The sequence below is a fragment of the Prunus persica genome, chromosome G7 (genome assembly GCF_000346465.2).
Source record: "Prunus persica cultivar Lovell chromosome G7, Prunus_persica_NCBIv2, whole genome shotgun sequence".
Classification (NCBI taxonomy): Eukaryota; Viridiplantae; Streptophyta; class Magnoliopsida; order Rosales; family Rosaceae; genus Prunus; species Prunus persica.
Window position 1 is genome coordinate 7,570,261 of NC_034015.1, and position 8,481 is coordinate 7,578,741.

An 8,481-nucleotide genomic window follows, 5' to 3' on the forward strand; every position below is an offset into this window, starting at 1 on the left:
AGCTATACTATAAATGGTTCGTGCACTTGCGAGAATTAAAGTTGCTGTTTTTAATAACTCATTTTAGTTGAGTTTTTAACAACTTGTTAAAGTTGCTGAAATGCCTCCCTAGCTGAAATGCAAAATCAAGAATTCCGACCCCATAAGCTCATTATCCAATCTGCTCTCCACAGTAATACCATGCAACACCAATGATCAAAAGGACTTTACAAGGGTAGTAATGAGGTTTAGGGTAGTGGTTGAATGAAAGAAGGGATATGAGATATACAATATTTTGAGCACACTTAAAGCACAGGTAAGAGCATAAGAGAGTACTGAACTTTGTAACAAGCAAGGAACACATACATGAGCAGATTTTCAACATAATTTCAGCACCTTGAAATGTGTTTATTTGGCCTAATTTTGTGGCTCTTTACCCTAAATCACCATGATGTTCTGTTTATAACACCCTAGGGCCGTGACTACATTGGTCACACTTCATTACCTCTTTTGATTAGTTACCAACACCCCCAAACTTATTTCTTTTCAACACTTGGGTTACGGCACCAATTATTCACTTTTGCTCTATAAACCTTGCATTCTTTATGACTCTCTTTTGAAGATAGCTTTAATTGCTCATACAATAAGTAAGGATAAGAAAACAGAGGCTCATTATGATGGGATTTGTTTACACAAAGAAAGGCTTAACGTAGGCTCAAATGGGATGACTAGGGATGAATACATGTAGAGGGATGGTTAGAAAGGCTCAAACGGTTCAAACATGGCCTAAATCACTTCCTAAGCATTGTATGGCAACAAAATGTCTCCAGAAATATTCAAATAAGTTCTAGAGTACGAAACCAAGATCATGAGATAAGTAGAATTGCATAACGTCTCTAAGTAGCAAGACGTTGGACTAACTTGGCAAAGTGCTCAATAAGTGCAAGGATGGCATGCAGGACAAAGTTAACTTAGAACCACACAAAGTCCTTAAACAATGAATATCAATTTCTGAGAAACCATATTATTATTAGATCCAAGTCTTATCATAGGTGTTTGGAAGGATAACGAAACAAGACACAAAATCCTGCGTTTTTGGCCATTAGACACACTCAAAATTTTAAAATTTGACAATTTGAAATAACATAACTAAATAACATAACTAAAAATTTGACAGTTTGAAATAACATAACTAAATAACATAACTAAATCCTTCCCCCCAAACTTAAATGAAACATTGTCCTCAATGTTTAGAGTGTAAGAAAAAGCAATGCCTCATAAATGAAAGGAAAGAAGATAAGGGAAAGACATAACCAAATGTTAGAGTTCAGAAAAACTCCCCTTTGAAGCGATTAGGATGCAAGCAGGCTTCCTCGCATGTTCTATCTTCTCCTCGTCACCTTGGGTTGCCTCCCAAGAAGCGCTAAGTTTTATGTCTTCAGCAGGACGTCCAAAGTCTAGTGAGCTTGAAGAGAGTGGTGGAGGCTCCTTGAGTGCTTGAGACTCAATATTGGCATCAAAGTTGGCATCAAAGTAAGGTTTCAACCGATGTCCGTTTACCTTGAAAGTGATGCCATCCTTAATGTTTTGAATCTCCACTGCGCCATGATCAAACACATTAGTAATAACAAAAGGGCCAATCCACCGAGAACAAAGCTTACCTGGGAAAAGCTTAAGGCGTGAATTGAATAAGAGAACCTTCTGCCCCTTCTCAAATGTCTTCCTCAGAATTTTCTTGTCATGATATTGCTTTGTTTTCTCCTTGTAAAGCTTAGCGTTCTCATACGCTTCATGTCGCAACTCCTCCATCTCATTGAGTTGAAGCCTCCTCTTCTCACCAGCAGCTTTCATATCAAAATTGAAGGCCTTGATTGCCCAATAAGCCCTGTGCTCAAGCTCCACTGGTAAGTGACAAGGTTTACCGAAAACAAGTCTATATGGAGACATACCTATAGGGGTCTTATAAGCAGTCCTATAAGCCCACAGTGCATCATCCAAACGCATGGACCAATCCTTCCTTGTGGTGTTCACTGTCTTCTCAAGTATGTGCTTAATCTCCCTATTGCTTATCTCAACCTGCCCACTAGTTTGAGGATGATAGGGTGTTGCCACCTTATGCGTAATTCCATATTTCTTCAAGAGTGCTGATTGTAGCACTTTGTTGGCAGTCTTCTTTGCTCCAAAATGGCCTCCGCATGCATGGGAATGACAAAACTCTAGAATGCTCGTAAAATCACCTTCAGGCACACACCTTCGAATTACTTGGTCTGGACAATGCTTAAATAGATATGGATCATCCCAAAAGTAGTATCTTGCTTGCTTCCTAAGCTTGTCACGTTGGAACATAGATAACCCTGCAGGGAGTTCATTAGTGCACAAATAGTTAACAATATCAGCAAACCAAGGCAATGGATTGAGAGAATTCAAAGCACAAATGGAAAAGAGTTGCTCATCAGGGAAGCTTTCACGCAATGGCAATGAATCCTCCTCTTCGTTAGATACGTGCACCAATCTACTCAAGTGATCAGCCACGACATTCTCACTTCCTTTCTTATCTTTTATCTCCAAGTCAAACTCTTACAATAAGAGAATCCATCTAATGAGTCGTGGCTTGGCATCCTTCTTGGCTAACAAGTATTTCAATGCTGCATGATCAGTGTAAACAATAACCTTGTTAGTAATCAAATATGATCTGAACTTCTCTAAAGCAAATATGACAGCTAACAACTCCTTCTCTGTGGTGGAATAGTTGAGTTGGGCATCATTGAGGGTTCTACTACCATAGTAGATGGCATGTGGCTTCTTATCAACTCGCTGTCCCAAAACAGCTCCAACGGCATAATCTGAGGCGTCACACATCAATTCAAAAGGCAAGCTCCAATCCGGTGGTATAATGATTGGGGCAGTTGTGAGCATCTTCTTCAAAGCATTGAAAGCATTCTCACAATCTTGATCAAACACAAAATCCATGTCCTTGGCAAGGAGATTGCACAAAGCCCTTGTAATCTTAGAAAAATCCTTAATGAAACGCCTATAGAAACCTGCATGGCCAAGGAAAGAACGTACTTCTTTGACAGAAGTAGGTGAGGGCATAGAGGCAATCAAATCAATCTTAGCTTTATCTACCTCGATTCCTTTACTGGAGATGACATGGCCAAGAACTATGCCTTGGTTAACCATAAAATGACATTTTTCCCAATTAAGCACAAGGTTAGTCTGTTCACATCTAGCCAACACCTTGGATAAGTTATGCAAGCATTGATCAAAAGAATCACCAAAGACAGAGAAGTCATCCATGAATACCTCAATGAACCTTTCTACCATGTCGGAGAAAATGCTCATCATGCACCTTTGAAAAGTGGCTGGGGCGTTACAGAGACCAAAAGGCATCCTCCTATAAGCGAAAGTGCCAAAGGGACATGTGAAGGTCGTCTTCTCTTGATCCTCTGGGGCTATGACGATTTGATTGTAGCCGGAATATCCATCAAGGAAGCAATAGTGGCTATGGCCAGCCAACCTCTCAAGCATCTGATCAATGAATGGAAGAGGGAAGTGATCCTTGCTTGTTGCTGTGTTGAGCTTCCTATAATCAATGCAAACTCTCCAGCCCGTGGTCATTCGTGTAGGTACAAGCTCGTTTGCTTCATTCTTCACCACTGTGACACCTGAATTTTTGGGGACAACTTGCACTGGGCTCACCCATTTACTGTCAGAAATAGGGTAAATAATACCAACATCTAAAAGCTTCATGACCTCTTTCCTTACCACCTCCTTCATGTTCGGATTGAGACGTCTTTGGGCATCCCTCTTAGGCATTGCATTGTCTTCCAATAATATTTTATGCATGCACAGTGTTGGGCTTATGCCTTTAATATCTGCAATGCTCCACCCAATGGCAGTTTTGTGATCTTTTAGAACTCTCAAAAGCTTCATTTCATCATTTGATCCGAGATGTGAGGCAATGATAACAGGTAGAGTCTCATTTTCACCTAAATAAGCATATTTAAGGTGTTTTGGCAATTGCTTTAATTCCAACTCTGGTGCCTGCACAATAGAAGGTAAAACCTTATTAGTAGGTGGGGGTAATGATTCAAATTGGTTTGCATACCTCTTTCCAACTTCTATGTAGCTATCCATGCTGCAAACAAGCTCAAGAAGCAAAGGAGAGATCACAGCCTCTAAGTTGTCCACTTCTTCTTTCATGATGCCTTGTGTGATGCATGCATCAATGGGCTCCAAATAACTCATTGGCAATGCTTCTTTCACCATAGTCTCAATTGCATCAAGATGGAAAACTTCATGCTCATCACTTGGAAACTTGGAGGCTTCAAACACTTTGAATGCTATTGTCTCATCAAACACATTCATGGTCAATGTACCCTTCTTGACATCAATAATAGCACCGGCAGTTGCCATGAATGGCCGACCTAGAATGAGTGGTAACTGATTGTCATGAATTGGTGCTTCTTCCATTTCCAACACCAAGAAATCTGCTGGCAAAATTAGCTCTTCCACTTTCACCAAAACATCTTCTAGAATGCCCTTAGGGTACCTAATAGTTCTATTTGCCAATTGAATGCTCACAGATGTGGCTTGCAACTCACCAAGGTTAAGTTTCTCATAAACATGATATGGCATAAGATTTATAGAAGCACCAAGATCAAGCAAAGCTTTTTGAAACTTAAAATCACCAACTATGCAAGGTATAGAAAACGAACCTGGATCCTTTAGCTTTGGAGGTAGCTTTCTTTGTAAAACTGTACTTACCTCTTCACTCAATGCAACTTGTTCATGCTCTTTGAATCTCCTCTTGTTAGTGCATAGATCCTTCAAAAATTTTGCATACTTTGGAATCTGAGCAATGGGATGTTGATTTGCACCTTCTTGAATGTTTCCATTATCTCATCCATGCCTTGATCTTTCTTTGACTTTGATAACCTGCTAGGAAAGGGTGCAATAGGCCTAAAAGCATTAGTTGAAATTGGAACTTGATTAGCATTAGATGATACCTTAGGGCCTGTGCTCTTTCCAGAAGGATTGAGGGACTGTTTGTTGGAAACTGTGGGCTGCCCATGCGGCGGCTGAATGATCTCCACGTTTTCTCCATCTTCTTGCTCTCCATTGGCATCTCCAACCTTATTATCAACTTGTTTACCACTTCTCAAGATGTGTACTGCTTTAGCATGCTCTTGATGCCTTGGATTCACCTCCGTTTGGCTTGGGAAAGTTCCGGATGCTCTATTGCTCATGGAGGATGCAATCTGCCCAACTTGCACTTCTAGTTTGTTCACTGCATTTTGAAGATTCTGATTGGTTTGCATCTGTTGCCCCATGAACTTCTTGAACATGTCTTGCAATTCTCCCATTTGATCACCCCTTTGCTCTTGCACTTGTTGGGGAGCCTGCTGGAATTGCCTTTGTTGTGTTTGGAATCCTGGGGGAGGTCCTTGAGATTGTTGCACATTCGAATTATTGCTCCACCTGAAATTAGGATGATTTCTCCACCCCGGATTGTACGTGTTTGAGTAAGGATCATTATTAGGATTCCTTGCTTGAAGGGCATTTGCTTGTTCTAGCATGTGCTCTGCAAAAGATTGGTCTTGAACTTCCACTTTGTTTCCTAGAGGGCCAGTCACTGCCTGTTGGAGCAAAGAACACATAACATCAAGTTTTGTAGCAATCTCATTATTAGTACTTACCTCAGAGACCACAGCTTTCATAGGAGCTCCTCTTCCTTTATTGTGGCTCCATTGTTGAGAGTTAGCACTCAAGGATTCAAAGAGAGTAAAAGCCTCATCTGCTGTTTTGTTCATCAGTCCTTCTCCACTTGTTGCATCTACCATCATCCTTTCGGAATCAAGCAAACCTTCATAGAAAGATTGCATTTGCATCCAACTCTCTATGTTGTGGTGTGGGCAAGAACTTATCATCTCCTTGTACCTCTCCCAACATTCATGAAAAGCTTCTCCTTCCTTTTGTGTGAAACCAAGAATTTCCTTTCTAATCTTGTTAGTCTTTTGAGCCGGAAAAAATTTCTGCAAAAACTTATTAGAAAGCTCTTCCCAAGTATGAATTGAAGCATTAGGCAAATAGTATAACCAAGACTTAGCTTTATCTTTTAAACTGAATGGGAATGGCCTCATCTTAATCTGCTCATCATCAAGGTTTTGAATTTTGATCGTAGCACATATTTCAAAGAATTGCTTAATATGCATGTAAGGATCCTCAGTGGTATTACCATAATAAGTTGGAAGAAGATGAATCATACCACTTTTAAGCTCAAACCTGTCAACTGTGAGTTGAGGATAGACGATGCACGAAGGTTGATCGGTGACTTTGGGAATGGAAAACTCACGCAGGGGTTTTCTTGGTTGGACAACAAGCGCACCACCTCCTTCATCATTGTTGTTGTTTGGAATCTCTGCCATGTTGCTTGAACCTTCAGATTCGTAACTTTTAGATTCAACGCTTGAAGAACTATAATTCCTCCTCAAACCAGCACGCACAGCAGCGGTTCTTGGTGAAAGTGGCTCAGGTGAACTTTGCTCCTGGTCAGATTCGGACATGCACACACCAAGGAAGTCAATTCAGTGCTTTCAATGGAGATAACAACAAAATACAAAAACTGAATACTAAAAGAAAAACCAACGAAAAGAAACAAATGAAACAAACAAAAACAAAACAATCAAAGTAATCTAACTATAGCACCATCATTACCGGTTCCCCTGCAATGGCGCCAAAAACTTGTTGGCTCCTATTCTTAACAACTAAAATGAGTTATTAAAAACAGAAAGTTTAGTTCTCGCAAGTGTACGAACCATTTATAGTATAGCTTATGTAAATACGAGGTCGATCCCACGGAGAATGGTAACTTGGTTCCAAGTTAAATTACTTAGAATGCTAGAAAAACATAGAACAAAGAAACTGACTAACTAGCTAAAGGCAAGGTCGAATTCAACAATTCCTCTTGCTAATTACTCAAGGTCTAGGACAGAATCCTAGCACCACACACGCACTCGAAATGGGGGGTTTTGTTGTTGAAATGAAAACAAGAAAGTGAAATGAAAGTGCTCGAAAGTAAACACTAGTAGCAATGAACAAGTTGTGAAACAATGATTGAGAGGTGTTAGAGCCTTGGAATCCACCACTAGTCTTCCTATCCAAGTTATGAATGCATAGAAATTGACTCAAGCTTCATCAACAATAGATTATCGCATACAAGCCTATGGTATCTAGGTGCAGGATGCATGATTCTCCTAAGGCATGTGATTATGCATGGTATCTACACAACACGTGATCTCTAATATGCAACCTAAGCATGGTATCTACTTAGAATAAAGCATACAAGAGTCATTAAGCTCTTTGAGAATATGATAATCACACAAGTCCTAGAACATGGTATCTGTCCTAGTCAACCTATGGTTATTAACCCCTTGAATGATTCTTAGGCCATTCATATGTTGCTTGTGAAAGGAGAGTAGAATTGGTGAATCTAAACCCCTTCCCAACCTATGCTAGATGCATAAAATCCTAGTTAGCTACTCCAAGAAAACATACATCAAGCACATAATAAACTGGAGATTAACAACTTGATAATAAAAGCAAGGAAATCAATTAACTATAAAATCATCCATAACATTGAATATTCATGACTAGGGCTTCATCCTAAGCCCTAACTAAATGGATTAGTTAGACATAACTATGAATACAGAAAATAAGAAATACATAGATAGGATAAAGAGAGGAGAAGAACTAGATGGTGGCAGCAAGGTAGTTCCCAGGACAGCTCCAAGGTCTCCCTTCTTTTCAACTAGCTCCCTTCTCTCTTTATGGTGAATCTGAATGTATGAGAGTAATGGATGAAATGAATGTGTGTGTCTACCCCTTTTTTTTTGAATGAGTGTGCAACTCTCTATTTATAGAGTGCAATTTCGTGCTCCCCTTTGGCTGGTGAAACACACCTCTCTTAGCTGCTCCCAATTGCCTAAGCTGCCCAATAAATGCCAACTTTTCCAGCTGCCCAATAAATGCTTTGGTGGACTTTTCTTGGTTTCTTTATGGAAAGCTTGTCTTTTGTTCATCTTTTTGACTTCCCATACTGATTTGTCTCCCATGTGTAGCCTACCAGAATTCCTGAAAAATGGTCCTTGATTTGTGCAGACAAGATCCCCATAATTAAGCATGCCATGTTTTGCTCCTTTTTGACTTCCATAGCTGAAATGCCTCCCTAATTTGCTCAACATGTCAGGTCCAAAGTCAAATAATGCTGAAGTGAGGCACATGGCTCAAGGGAGGTGCGGAGCACAAGGCTCAACAGCTGGCAGCTACATATTAAAATCCTCCTAGAGCATGGTTCAGTGTTTGACAGGCTAAGGACTCTAGCTATCATTAATTGGGCTGAAATTTGGATATGTTATACTAGACACCCATTGGAACAACTTCTGTGAAGCATGTCTCCTCATCCAAGCAGTGTAGCTTGCTGAAATGAGGCCTGCAAGATGA

At 40.1% G+C, this 8,481-nt stretch overlaps 1 pseudogene; it reads right to left on the reverse strand.

Annotated features, from left to right (window-relative positions):
- LOC109950369 lies at nucleotides 1,300-6,545 on the reverse strand (annotated as a pseudogene).